This window comes from Onychomys torridus, chromosome 20 (assembly GCF_903995425.1).
Source record: "Onychomys torridus chromosome 20, mOncTor1.1, whole genome shotgun sequence".
Lineage (NCBI taxonomy): Eukaryota > Metazoa > Chordata > Mammalia > Rodentia > Cricetidae > Onychomys > Onychomys torridus.
In genome coordinates, this window is record NC_050462.1 from 33,156,712 (window position 1) to 33,171,618 (window position 14,907).

The window sequence follows — 14,907 nt, forward strand, 5'->3', positions numbered from 1 at the left end:
TAATAATCAAAAATAAATTTAGAGCTTCCATCATGCCCTGGAACTCCCAGATGGAACAGAGGTGAGTGCCTGGGGTCACACCCAGAGAGGCCCACACCTGGGTCCCAGCCAGGGGCACCAGCCACTCTACGGAAGACCTGCCCAACTGGGCCCCAGGTTCTGGAGATAGAGCAGGACCTCCATCCCCACCGGGAAGGTTCCCCCTCTCCAAGACCCTCTTGTGAACCCTACAACCTCCACGCCCTGCCCCCACATTCATTTGCCCAAGACCCCAGCCACTTCCTGAGACTCAGAGACCAGCCCCCACTTCATCCGCCCCAGAACTCCCATTTGAACCAGAGAGACCCTCTGGTGGACACTACAACCTCAACGCCTTGCCACCACCCCCATCTGCTGGAGACCCCAGCCACTTCCAGATACTTAGAGACCAATGTCCAGCATTCCATCCTGCCCCAGAACTCCCATCTGGACAAGAGGAGCTCCAATCTGGACAAGATAAGGAGACCCCAGGGACTTCCTGAGACTCAGAGTCCAGCCCTCCAGCTCGTATCCGACCAGCACTCTCATCTGGACCAGAGCTCCCATCCGGCCCAGAACTTCCATATGGACCAGAGAGAGGCTCCCTAAATCTGTCAGCTCTGTCTGGACCAAGTTCACTGATAAGAGCAAGAACAAACCCACAAGGAGATGGGCAGATGTCAAGGCAGAAGTACATACAACAAAATAAAGAACAATACAGCATCACCAGAACATAGCCCTTCTCCAACAGCTAGACCTGAATATCACGGAATGGAAGAAGAAGAAGAAGAAGAAGAAGAAGAAGAAGAAGAAGAAGAAGAAGAAGAAGAAGAAATCAACCTTGTAAGTAACATCATGAAGAGGCTAGAGCCTTAGATAGAAGAAATCAAAAATAAAGTAGAGGAACAGACAAACAAAAAATGGGAAGAACGCTATAAAAACCTAGAGAAAAGGACAATTAAAGCAGAAGAAAACAATAAGTCCCTGAAAGAAAATCATGAAAAAGACACAAAACAGACAAGGGAAACAGTCCAAGACCTGAAGAAGGAAATAGAAAAAATGAAGAAGACACTAGCAGAAGGAATGCTGGAAATAGAAAATCTGAATAAACTAACAGGAACTTCATATGCAAGTATAACCAACAGAATGCAAGAGATGGAAGAGAGGATCTCTGGTATTAAAGATATGTGAGAAGAAATAGATTCATCAGTCAAGGAAACACTAAAGCCGACAAAGTAATGATTCAAAATGTCCAAGAAATTTGGAACACCATGAAAAGACCAAGCCTACAAATAATAGGGATAGAGGAAAGAGAAGAACATTAACTCAAAGGCACAGAAAATATATTTAACAAGATCATAGAAGAAAACTTTCCCAACTTAAAGAAGGAAATGCCTATGAAGATAAAAGAAGCCTATAGAACACCAAATATACTAGACCCCCCCAAAAAAAAGTCCCCTCCCCACATAATAATTAAACAACTACACGTACAGAATAAAGAAAGAATATTAAGGACAGCAAAGGAAAAAGACCAGGTGACTTATAAAGGAAAAACCATCAGAATAACACCCAATTCCTCAATGTAGACTTTGAAAGGCAGAAGGACCTGGACTGATATAATGCAGACACTAAGAGACCATGGATGCCAGCCTAGACTAATATACCCAGCAAAACTTTCAATCATCATAGATGGAGTGAACAAGACCTTCCAAGACAAAACCAGATTTAAATAACACTTATCCACAAACCCAGCCCTACAGAAAGCACTAGAAGGAAAATTCCAAACTAAAGAAGACAGATACACCCTTGAAAACACAGGCAGTAGATAACACCACAGCAGTAAACCTCAAAGAAGAGAAGTACACACACACTACCACCAAAAAATAAAAGTAACAACAGGAATGAACAATCACTGGTCATTAATATCCCTTAATATCAATGGACTTAATTCACCTGTAAAAAGACACAGATTAACAGAATGGATACAAAAACAGGACCCATCTTTCTGCTGCATACAAGAAACACACCTCAAATTCAAAGATAGACACTTCCTAAGAATAAAAGGCTGGTAAAAGACTTTCTAATCAAATGGTCTTAAGAAACAAGCTGTGGTAGCCATGCTAATATCTGGCAAAATAGACTTCAAACTAAAATCAACCAAAAGAGATGATGAAGGACATTAAATACTCATCATAGAAAGATCCACCAAGATGAAGTCTCAATTCTGAACATTTATGCACCAAACACAAGGGCATCCACATATGTAAAAGAAACATTACTAAAGCTTAAATCAGATATAAAACCCCACACGTTAATAATGGGAGACTTCAACACCCGACTTTCACTTCTGGACAGATCAGCCAAATTGAAACTTAACAGAGAAATAATGGACTTAACTGAGGTTATGACTCAAATGGACTTAATCGATATCTATAGAACATTCCAACCGAACAAAAAAGAATATACCTTCTTCTCAGCACCCCATTGAACTTTCTCTAAAATAGACCACATACTTGGCCACAAAGCAAATCTCAACAGATACAAAACAATTGGAATAACCCACTGTGTTCTATCAGACCACCATGGTTTATAGTTAAATTTCAACAACAGAAAAAAACTACAGAAATCCTACAATCTCATGGAAACTGAATAATGCTCAACTGAATCACCAATGGGTTAAGGAAGAAATAAAGAAAGAAATTAAAGACTTCCTAGAGATCAATGAAAATGAATACACCACATACCCAAACTTATGGGACACTATGAAAGCAGTGCTAAGAGGGAAATTCATAGCACTGAATGCCCACATAAAGAAGCTGGAGAAATCTCATGCTAGTGACTTGACAGCACACCTGAAAGCCCTTGAACAGGAAGAAGCAAGGACTCCCAGGAGGAACAGATGCCAGGAAATTATCAAGTTGAGAGGTGAAATCAATAAAATAGAAATAAAGAGGACAATACAGAGGATTAATGAAACAAAGAGTTGGTTCTTTGAGAAGATCAACAAGATAGACAAGCCCTTATCCAAACTAACCATAAGACAGAGAGAGAATCCAAATTAACAAAATCAGGAAAGAAAAGGGGGACATAACAACAGACAATGAGGAAATCCAGAGAATCATCAGGTCATACTTCAAAAACCTCTACTTCACAAAACTGGAAAATCTAAAAGAAACAGATAATTTTCTGGATAGGTACCATATACCTAAGTTAAAGCACGACTAGATAAACCATCTAAATAGTCCAATAACCCCTAAGGAAATAGAAATCAGTCATTAAAAGTCTCCCAACCAAAAAAAGCCCAGGACTAGATGGTTTCAGTGCAGAATTCTACCAGATCTTCAAAGAACACTTAATACTAATACTCTTTAAATTGTTCCACACAAGAGAAGCAGAAGGAATATTACCAAACTCCTTTTATGAGGCTGCAATTACCCTGATTCCTAAACCAAACAAAGATGAAACAAAGAAAGAGAACTACAGACCAACCTCCCTCATGAATATTGATGCAAAAATACTCAATAAAATACTGGCAAACAGATTCCAAGAACACATCAAAACAATTATCCACCATGATCAAGTAGGCTTCATCCCAGGGATGCAAGGGTGGTTCAACATACGAAAGTCCTTCAATGTAATACACCATATAAACAAGCTCAAAGAAAAAAAAAAACACACGATCATCTCACTAGATGCAGAAAAGTTATTTGACAAAATCCAACACCACTTCATGATAAAGGCCTTGGAGCGATCAGGAATACAGGGAACATACCTAAACATAATAAAGGCAATCTACAGCAAGCCAACAGCCAACATCAAATTAAATGGAGAGAAACTCAAAGCAATACCACCAAAATCAGGAACAAGGTAAGGCTGTCCCCTCTCCCCATACTTATTCAATATAGTACTTGAAGTTCTAGCCAGAGCTATAAGACAACATAAGGAGATTAAGGGGATACAAATTGGAAAGGAAGAAGTCAAGCATTCCCAATTTGCAAATGACATGATAGTATACATGAGTGTCCCCAAAAATTCAACCAAGGAACTGATACAGCTTATAAAAACTTTCAGCAATATATCGGGATACAAGATCAACTCAAAAAAATCAGTAGCCCTTCTATATACAATAGACAAACAGGCTGAGAAGGATATCAGAGATTCATCACCCATTACAATAGCCACAAATGATATAAAATACCTTGGGGTTACTCTAACTAAGCATGTGAAGGACCTATATGACAAGAACTTTAAGTTCCTGAAAAAAGAAATTGAAGAAGATGTCAGAAAATGGAAAGATCTCCCATGCTCATGGATAGGCAGGATTAACATAGTAAAAATGGCGATCTTACCAAAAGCAATCTACAGATTCAATGCAATCCCCATCAAATTACCAACACAATTCTTCACAGATCTGGAAATAATAATACTCAACTTCATATGGAAAAACAAAAAACCCAGGATAGCCAAAAGAATCCTGTACAATAAAACAACCTCTGGAGGCATCACAATCCCTGACCTCAAGCTCTACTATAGAGCTACTGTAATAAAAACAGCTTGGTACTGGCATAAAAACTGACATGTGGACCAATGGAATTGAACTGAAGACCCTGACATTAACCCACTCACCTATGAACATATAATTTTTGACAAAGAAGCCAAAAATATACAATGGAAGAAAGAAAGCATCTTCAAAAAATGGTGCTGGCATAACTGGATATCAATGTGTAGAAGGCTGAAAATAGATCCATATCTGTCACCGTGCACAAAATCTCAGTCCAAGTGGATCAAAGACCTCAACATAAATCTAGTTACTCTGAACCTGATTGAAGAGAAAGTAGGAAGTAGTCTTGAACGCATTGACACTGGATATCACTTTCTAAATATAACACCAATAGCACAGACACTGAGAGAAACAATCAATCAATGGGACCTGTTGAAACTGAGAAGCTTTTGCAGAGCAAAGGACATGGTCAACAGAACAAAGTGACGGCCTACAGAATGGGAAAAGGTCTTCACCAACCCCACATCTGACAGAGGGCTGATATCCAGAATATATAAAGAACTCAAGAAATTAGACGTCTAAATGCAAAACAGTCCAATTAAGAAATGGGCTATAGAACTAAACAGAGAATTCTCAACAGAGGAAGCTCAAATGGCTGAAAGACATTTAAGGAATTGCACAATATCCCTAATTATCTGGGAAATGCAAATCAAAACGACTCTGAGATACCACCTTACACCTGTCAGCATGGCTAAGATCAAAAACACAGAAGACAGCTTATGCTGGAAAGGATGTGGAGCAAGGGGAACTCTCCACTGCTGGTGGGAATGCAAGCTTGTACAGCCACTTTGGAAATCAATATGGCGCTTCCTTAGAAAATTGGGAATCCACCTCCCCCAAGACCCAGCTGTAACACTCTTGGGCATATGCCCAAGGAATGTTCAATCATACCACAAGGGCATTTGCCAAGCTATGTTCATTTCAGCATTGTTTGTAATAGCCAGAACCTGGAAAAAACCTAGATGCCCTTCAACTGAAGAATGGATAAAGAAAATATGGTACATATACACAATGGAGTACTACTCAGTAGAGAAAAACAATGATATCATACAGGCAAATGGATGGATCTAGAAAAAATCGTCCTGACAAGGACAAACATGGTATGTACTCACTCATAGGAGGATACTAGATGTAAAACAAAGATGACTAGACTGCTACACAACTCCAGGGAGGCTACCTAGAATAAGGGACCCTAGGAAAGACACAGGGATCACCCAATGACAGAGAAATGGAAGGGATCTACATGAATAACCTGTATGACAGTGGGAGTAATGAAGGGCAAGGTTTGAGGGAAAGAAAGCTTAGGGGAGCAGGATATCCCAGCTGGATCAAGAACAGAAAGGGGGAACAACAAATAACAGACCGTGATAAATGAAGACCACATGAGAACTGGAATAGGCAGAGTGCTGGAGAGGTCCCCAGAAATCCACAATGATACATCCTCTGTAGACTGCTGGCAATGGTCGAGAGAAAGCCTGATCTGACCTAGTCTGGTGATCAGATGGCCAAACACCCTAATGGTCATGCTGGAACTCTCATCCAGTAACTGATGGAAATGGATGCAGAGATCCTCAACCAGGCCCCAGGAGGAGCTCCAGGAGTCCAATTGTCAAGAAAGAGGAGGGACTGTAGGAGTGTGAATTGTTGAGACCAAGACTGGAAAAGCACAGGGACAAATTGCCAAACGAATGGAAGCACATGAATTATGAACCAAAGGCTGTGGAGCCCCCAGCTGGATCAGGCCCTCTGGATAAATGATACAATTGAATAGCTTGAACTGGTTGGGAGGCATCCAGGCTGTGGGACCGGGACCTGTCCTTAGTGCATGAGCTGGCTGTTTGGAACCTTGGGCTTACACAGGGACATTTTGCTCAGCCTGGAAGGAGGGGACTGGACCTGCCTGTACTGAATCCACCAGGTTTAAATGAATCCCCAGGTGAGTCTTGGCCCTGGAGGAGATGGAAATGGAAGGGAGTGGATGGGGGGAGGTGGGGGTGGGAGCAAGAGGACAGGGGAACCCATGGCTGATGTGTACAATTAAAACACAAATATAATAATAAAAAATGTAGATAAAAAATAAAATAAAATAAAATAAAATTATTATAAAATCATATGTCCCACAATTATTAACATTCTGATCCCATTGTTTCTCATTTGTAAAAATAAATGTTGCATCATAAGATACAATGAAAATATGCTCAATATTGTGTACATATTTTTCTTAACATATAAAAAAGAAATAGAACAGTAAATATGGGATAGAAGAGTAGATCTTGGGGAAATGGAGAACAAGAGGGAATGGATACATTCCAAATAATTGCATGCATGTCTGAACTACTCCAAGAATTGGTAAAAGTTTATTTATGGAAAGAAAATTTTCAGAGCAAGGTTAAACAAGCCATGTGGTAGTTGCTGTTGAAGATACTTCCCAAAGGAGAAAGACACTGAATTCAAGTCCAATAAGTCAAGGAGGAGAAAGTGATGATAAACAATGGAGGTAGGGGAAAGTATTAAAAGATATCAGGAAGAGATTTGTCTCTGTAAGAAGCTACTTATGTTTGTTAATTGGTGCTTATCAAAGAAATGCTATTATCCTCCACAAATAGAAGGAAATAATGATTTTATTTTTTATTCTAAGTGTCTCTTAATGTGGTCATTCAATAGAGTTTGCATCGCTCTGAAGAAAAGCTCTCCAAAACAACATCACACAAAGGAAAGAAGCCATGAGTCACATAACAAAGTAAGGAGATGTTTGTCTCTACTTTTGGAGTCAGCTCTAGGCTGTGGAACCTTGGCCAGACAGTTTTGGAGGGCCAGTGCATCCTTGAGGAGGGGTACGTGGCTTAGTGGAGTTTCTGCTGACCACAAGGCAGCTGGGAAAACTGAAGAGAAAGGCTCATTTGTATAGCAAAGATGCAATTATGAAACTGTAAGTGGGGTAATCCACTCATGAGATCAGATTTTAAGTATCTAAAGTGCTATTACCTACCAGCACTATGTTGTATATCACATATCCAGAACTTGTTTATTTTAAGTAAACAGAACATTAAGCCTGTTGAGTAGTAACCCCTTAATATTGACTATATCTAACACAAACCATAGTAAACAATTCCTCTTCTATGTTTTCTTGAATAAAATGACTTTAGATATCGTCACAGAAAATGTTTGGCTCAGCCATCTAGCCTTTGTTTCTTGAAATGTTCTCCTTTGAAAATAAGGACCATAAGCTTATGTTCCAGCCAACAGACCAAAGACCAGAAAATAGGTAACACCTTTATAGCAAATCATTACTTGCCCCAGGCTTTGAGCTTCAGCAATTGATAGCAAATAGAGGAGAGATTAGCTGTCCCCACCAAGATCTACCAAAATTGCAAATTCAGATACAATGAAAGTGACATATTTAGAACTAAGAAGTATTTTGTCATAGCAATGAGAACAGCAGCACAATGTGCAACCTAAAAAAAAAAAAATTCTAAAATTAGACAAACTTTGATGATAGGAAATGGATTTTCATCATGTTATTTTCTGTACTCTAATACTATTGAAGCATTTAATAAGAAGAAATATAATCTGTCTCCTCCGAACCCAAAATAACAATGAGGAGATTGCACAACAGGAGAAGAGTATTGTGAAAAAGATTCATGCTTGGAATAGAAAAGCTGTTTTTGTATTGAAATTTGTTTATACTAATAAATCAATATCAACAAAACCACTGAGGACCCAGCCAGGATCCAATACTGGGCGTGCTATTACAAATGCATCTGGACTGCCAAATTCCATAGACCCTTCTATGTTCAACCCTAACTCCAAGCTTACAACAACAATGCCTCTCACTCCTGTAGAGACATAGGACAAAAGAGTTGACAATTAAAAGAGGTCTGCCTGGAGAATTTACTGCATGGAGATTTATAACTAATGCTATGTTTGATTTCAAACTCTGCCGCTAGCCATCATTATGACCTCACTCTAGCTATCTGAACTGCCTAAGCCTGAGTTTCTACATTTAGAAAATGAAGCATTTTACATCTGCCTTGCAGGGTGTTATGGGGATTAGCGGTAAAATTCTTAATCTTCAGAACAGTGCCTGGCATGGCAAAGACACCCAGTAACAAACAATAGATCCAAACATTGCAGCTAATCCCTCTTGGAACGAGTCTGAAGAGATTTCAAATCCTTGTCAAATCAGGAAGTATCTGTTCATCTTAGAGATGAGTTCTGATTCTCTAAGCATTGATGAGCTTGATGTAAATGAGACTCACATAGATGATTGTAGAAACTTGACTAACCTTACATAACACATGTTCAATAAGTTCTAGAAATATATGTTTTGATCTTAATATGAAGTAACCATTACTATGACCTTTTTAAATTAAAATTGTACATAATTCAATTAACTATGGCCAATTACCTTATGATTTCTGGGAAGAAGTATGGAAACAAGAACTCACTGATTTGAGCCCTAGAAGTGGCTGGAAGAAGGCTGGAATAAGAACAGATATTCTGCGTGCATGTTTGGAAAAGCTAGAAAGTGGCCTTCTGAATCAGGTGATAATCCTAGTGATGATGAGGTGTCAAATAGCAATTGTCTCCTAGAAATAAGAATATTCATTAAGCTGGGGCAAGTGGCACATGCCCATCATCCCAGCATTTGGAAGACTGAAGAGGCAGAATGCCATGAGTTTGAGAACATGGAGACTCCCTAGCAAGAACTTGCCTCCCAAACAAATAAACAAGCAGAGAAAAATCAAATGGAAGAATATTCATTCATTCTCTGTCTTCACAGATTCATACAAAAGGGAAAGTTCTTGGTGGAAGAAGAAAGGCAAAATTACTTGTAAAGATTTATTTAGTTTTATTCTTGGTATATGTGTTTTGCCTGCATGTGCAGTCCACGCATTCAATGCTCATGAAGGCTAGAAAGTTGCATCAGATCCCCTGGAGCTGGTGTTATAGACAGTTATCAGTCACTGTGTTGGTGCTAGGAACCAAATCTGAGTCTCAGCAAGAACAGTGAGTGCTGTCAACTTCAGAGCCATCTTTCCATCTTCAAGAGAAACCAAGTTTTAATGAAATGATTCCTAAGTTTGTAGTCAAACACAATTTCTGTGTTTGGTATTATTACTAATTTTTGTTATAATTAACCTCATTATAGTAATACCTACCTTAACTTCATAATATTGTCTCAGAAATTAAAGTAATATATGAGATAACATCACCTACAAAAATATGTGCTCAAAAGGTACCATGTCATTTCTATTTTTCCAATTTGCTTCAGGTTGTCTATTTACTTCATTCAAGCTCAAAATAAGTTCTATATCATCCTTCATTGGCACAAATTCTCCATGTGTACATTGTCAAGGTCATGAGAGTCTACACAAACAGGGTAAGTACTTTGATCTCAAAACACACTTATCAAAACTTTTGGATAGAGAGGGACATTTGCACAAACCTGTGAGACGAATTGCTAAATGGTCTCATTAATAAAAAAAAAAACCCAGAGCCAGATATTGGGGTGAACACTGAGAGATCAGGAAAGCAGAAAGAAGCCATCCACCACTGCTAGAAATCCATAGCCAAAAAGAGAAACCTACTTCCTGTATATCTACACCTATATGCCTTTCTGTCCCTGCCCTCTTCCTTCCTCTCTCTGCTCAGCAACATCGCTTCCTGTCTGTCTGTACAGATATCCAGACCTCTATGGTTAGTGCTGGGATTAAAGGCATGTGCCACCACGCCTGGCTCTGTTCTCAGTGTGGCCTTGAACTCACGGAGATCAGGATGGATCTCTGCTGCCCAAATGCTAGGATTAAAGGCGTGTACTAGCATTGCCTGACTTCTATGTTTAATGTAGTGGCTGGCTTTTTCCTCTGATATTCAGATAAGCACAAACAAAATATCACCACAGAGACCTAATGACATCATGGAAACTGAAGCATGCACACAAGCCTAGAAAATGGGTGTTGAACAACAGAAGAGGACAGTGACATACTGGCATTGGGAGCAGGCTGCATGGGTACAGAGGGTGCAGCAGGTACTGAATCCTAATACAGCCCTTTCCATTGATAGAGTACAGACATAGTGCAGCTTAGCATGCGGTCCAGCTCTGGCAACAAAATGATGCCCAGCAGATATTTCATTGCGATAGGATCCCTTCCCCCAAGTATAGCAATATACACTGGTGATTGCACAGTGAAAGAAATCCAGACTACTTCACAGTCATTAGACTTTTGAGTTATTTGCATGACAAAGGCTTCTGAATTTTTGCCAGCCACTTGCATTTCCAAGTGTCCCGGTGAGAAACAATAATGCACTGTGGGTAACTGAGTCTAAAAGTAAAATCATTATAGCTTTCATTTAAATGGAGGAACTGTATGAGTTCTAAGATGAGAAATGAATCCATAAAAATGTGGAAGTGATTTATTAAGACACATGGGAAAATGATGCTTTAAAATCTTACAGGTATTGTATAACATGAATCTTGAAAGATCTTATAATTAAGAAACCCAGAGCCAGACATTGGGGTGAAAGCTGAAAGATCAGAAGAACCAGCCACTGTGGTGGGTATTCTGTTCCCTGAAATAATTGTGTGTTCCCCAAAATAAACATATCTGGGGTCAGAGAACAGACAGCCACTAGAACAAAGCCAAAAATGGTGGCTAGAAAATGGGAAGAGTAAGCCATAACAGAAGTTGGGCATTGGTGGTGCACGCCTTTAATCCTAGCACTTTAATCCTAGGCAGAGCTAGCTGGATCTCTGAGTTCAAGGCCACTTTAGAAACAGCTAAGCATGGTGACCCATGCCTTTAATCCCAGAAACCCAACCTTTAATCCTAGGGAGTCGGGGCAGAAAGAGAAAAGTATATAAGGCCTGAGGACCAGGAACTAAAGGAGAAAAAAGCATGTAGTTAGTTAAGGATTTGGTTGGTTAAGCGTTCAGGCTTTGGAGCAACACAGTTCAGCTGAGAGCCATTGGGATGAGGACTCAGAAGCTTCCAGCCTGAGGAAAAAGGATCACCTGAGGAACTAGCAAGGTGAGATAGCTGTGGCTTGTTCTGTGTCTCTGATCTTCCAGCATTCACCCCAATAACTGGCCTCAGGTTTGATTTTATTAATAATACCATTTAAAATTCCTACTACAAGTCACTCTCTTACCTCTACAAAATCTTCAGCATCAAGACAGTGAGTTCCTGTTTCCTTATGCCTTATATACTTTTCTGTGTCCTCCTTATTATTTCCTGGGATTAAAGGTGTGTGTCACCACTGCCTGGCTCTGTTTCTCTCATGTAGCCAGGTGTGGCCTGGAACTCACAGAGATCCAAATGGATCTCTGCCTCCCAAGTGATAGGATTAGAGGTGTGTGCCACCACTGGTGGATCTCTATGTCTAATTTAGTAGCTGGCTCTGTCCTCTGATCCCCAGATAAACTGTATTAGGGTGCACAATATATTGCCATAGTATGGAGCAAGAAAAAAAAGAGATAGAGAATATTTAATTACTAGAATCAGCAATGGGTAAAAACTCAGAATAAGACTGGGAGTATTATAGAACAAGGAAAGGAAATAATTCATATTTTTTAAATAATCACAATCCATAGTAAGTTCCTTAGACTGAAAAGGCCAGCAGGAAACAAGAACATTCTGGAACTAGTTCACTGATGAGGATTAAATCAGTACGACATCCCTAACACCGTGTATCATCCTGCATGTGGCTCCACATTCTGCATCCTTCTGTTGTGTGTGATAAGCGCCATCATCCTATTTCCCATTGTTCTTAAAATTACAAACAGACCCAGGACTGGAAGCAACATTGGGAAAAAAAAAAAAAAAGACTGCCAAAATGTGCTGACAGCCAGTGGGATGCTTCATAGCTGTCACATTTAGGATCCCTTTGCACAAATAACCCCAAACAAGCCAATAAACAGCTCCAGATAATGCCCTGATGGTGGGATTCTCATGCGACATCTCATGAACATACAAGAGAAGACATAAAATACAGAATCATCTGGCAAATTTCTGATGTATCCATTTAAGTGCTTCATAATTCCCTGTGTCATTTCATAACGCTCATGTTAGAGGGCTAGTATCTTAACTTTCTTTTGAAAAATGCTCAAAATTTGCCTTTAAACTAAGCTAAAGAATTGGAATTAACTGGTGTGGGGGAGGAGTTGAGGGAAAATGTGGTATAATTTGTCACTTCATTTCTAATTTTGATATGAAATAAACCAGGCAAAAAAACCCTCTCAGAGGAGCAGCCATCATTTTGTTCAGGCGGTGTTGTGCCTCTGAGTACCAGAGTTGCTTCTGGAGGCAAACAACTATAACACAAAAACATGTTTGCTATATGCTTGAAACAGCTTCCAAATGGATTCTGCCATCAAATCAAAATTCTCATAGTTCCAATAGATATTTTCTTGAAGTCTACAATTACTTCATAGGGCTAGAATGACATCTCCTGGTGCATTTATGCTTCTATAAGAGAATACCACTGACTGGGTCATTGATGAAAGATAGGTTGTTTTGTTTTGTTTTGTTTTTCTCATAGGTCTGAGCACTTAAAAGTTCAAGATCAATGTGTGCAAGTTACATTGTTCAACAAGGGTTGCTTTCTGCTTCACAGATGGTCCCATGGAGATGCCTGTGGGTGTAGAGAAGACTGCTCCCATGGCAGAGCATGAAAGAATAATAGATACAGCACTATGTGAAGTCTCTTTTGAGGAAAACTTTCATCTCATTTGTGAGGAAAGAGCCTCCATGATTCAGCTACCTCTTAGCAATATTACCTTAGCAATTAAATTTCATCTCCTGAATTTTGGAGATGACATGTTGACATCATAGCTATAGTCTCAATAAAATGTAATTTTCTGTAAGGAAAGCATGTGGTCCTATATTTTTCTCTTTTCTCTCACAGTGGGATGGTGTTATTCTACCAGTATACAGGGATCAGATAGTTACTGTTTGGCAGAAGTGATCCCTACAAAGTTACATATTAGCTCGAGTATGTGAGTGACCTAAGGTCAGTTGTTAGGGTCCTGTTTTACCTTCAACTTCCTCCTTTCTGCCACTGCGCCTACTTTCACATCTTTATTTCTGATTCTCTCTCTCTCTCTCTCTCTCTCTCTCTCTCTCTTTCTCAAATTGCTTTATTGTTAACAAAATCTATTCATGAATCAGAAAACAAAGTGCAGATTTAATGTAAAATAATCAAAAGGTTAAATAAATATTGATATTACTATATCCAATGAAATAAAGCAATGGATTGTTTCCACCATGATTTTCCAATATCTGCTCATTCCTAGTAAACAGAAAACAAATATAGGGAAAGATAACATGTATTTGTAAATGGGTGTATAAAAGCCCCCTTCAGCAATTAAACACACACAAAATATACATAGTCATGTGCAATGTACCTTTGAACTACAGATTTGTGCATGCAACAATATTTTAATAGTATATTCATTTTTAACATGAAACACTGTATGTTTGGAGGACTGAATATATAATGTTTAAATTATAAAGCTACTTCCAGACTTCTATAACTTATTAGTAGAAATTGAGCACCCAATCATATTTACTAGACCAAAAAAATCATGATTATCTTATTTTTCTTATTGAAAATAGATATTCTTCATACAATATATTGTGATCATGATTTCTGCTCCCCTAACTCCTCCAATAGCCTCCCCAACCCCACCCAAACCCACACCCTTCCTTTCTCTCTCTTGTAAGAAAACAAACGGGCATCTAACAAACAAATAAACAAACAAGCCAGAATAGGATAAAAGAAATGAAAGATAAAGAAATGGCACAAGAAACATACATACACACACACACACACACACACACACACACACACACAGAGAGAGAGAGAGACAGAGAGACAGAGAGACAGAGAGACAGAGAGACAGAGAGACAGAGAGACAGAACTCACAAGAGCACAAGGACCTCCCAAGGAAAGGGAAATAGAAAATTACTTCTGATGCTTTTGTTCTTTATTTTCTAATAGTGGTTTTCAATGGTAGAACCTTTCAATTGTTCAAAAAATTGGTTCCAATGACCAATTTTGAAGTCACCCTTGGGGATGGCGTCACTGACCACTGTCTGATGTCCTAGAAAACAAAGCTGAACTGACTCAGATTCTGTAGGAAAAAAAAAAAAAAACAAAACACATATTAACCCATATCAGAGTATGGGTGAGACAGAATTCATTATGTATGGTAACTGCTTTTTAACTCCCCATGTTATTTACCATTTATAAGAAATTAGAGAAACTAACTTATCAACATTAGTGTCTATATTTTATTATTTATTGACTTAATTTAACATGTAACT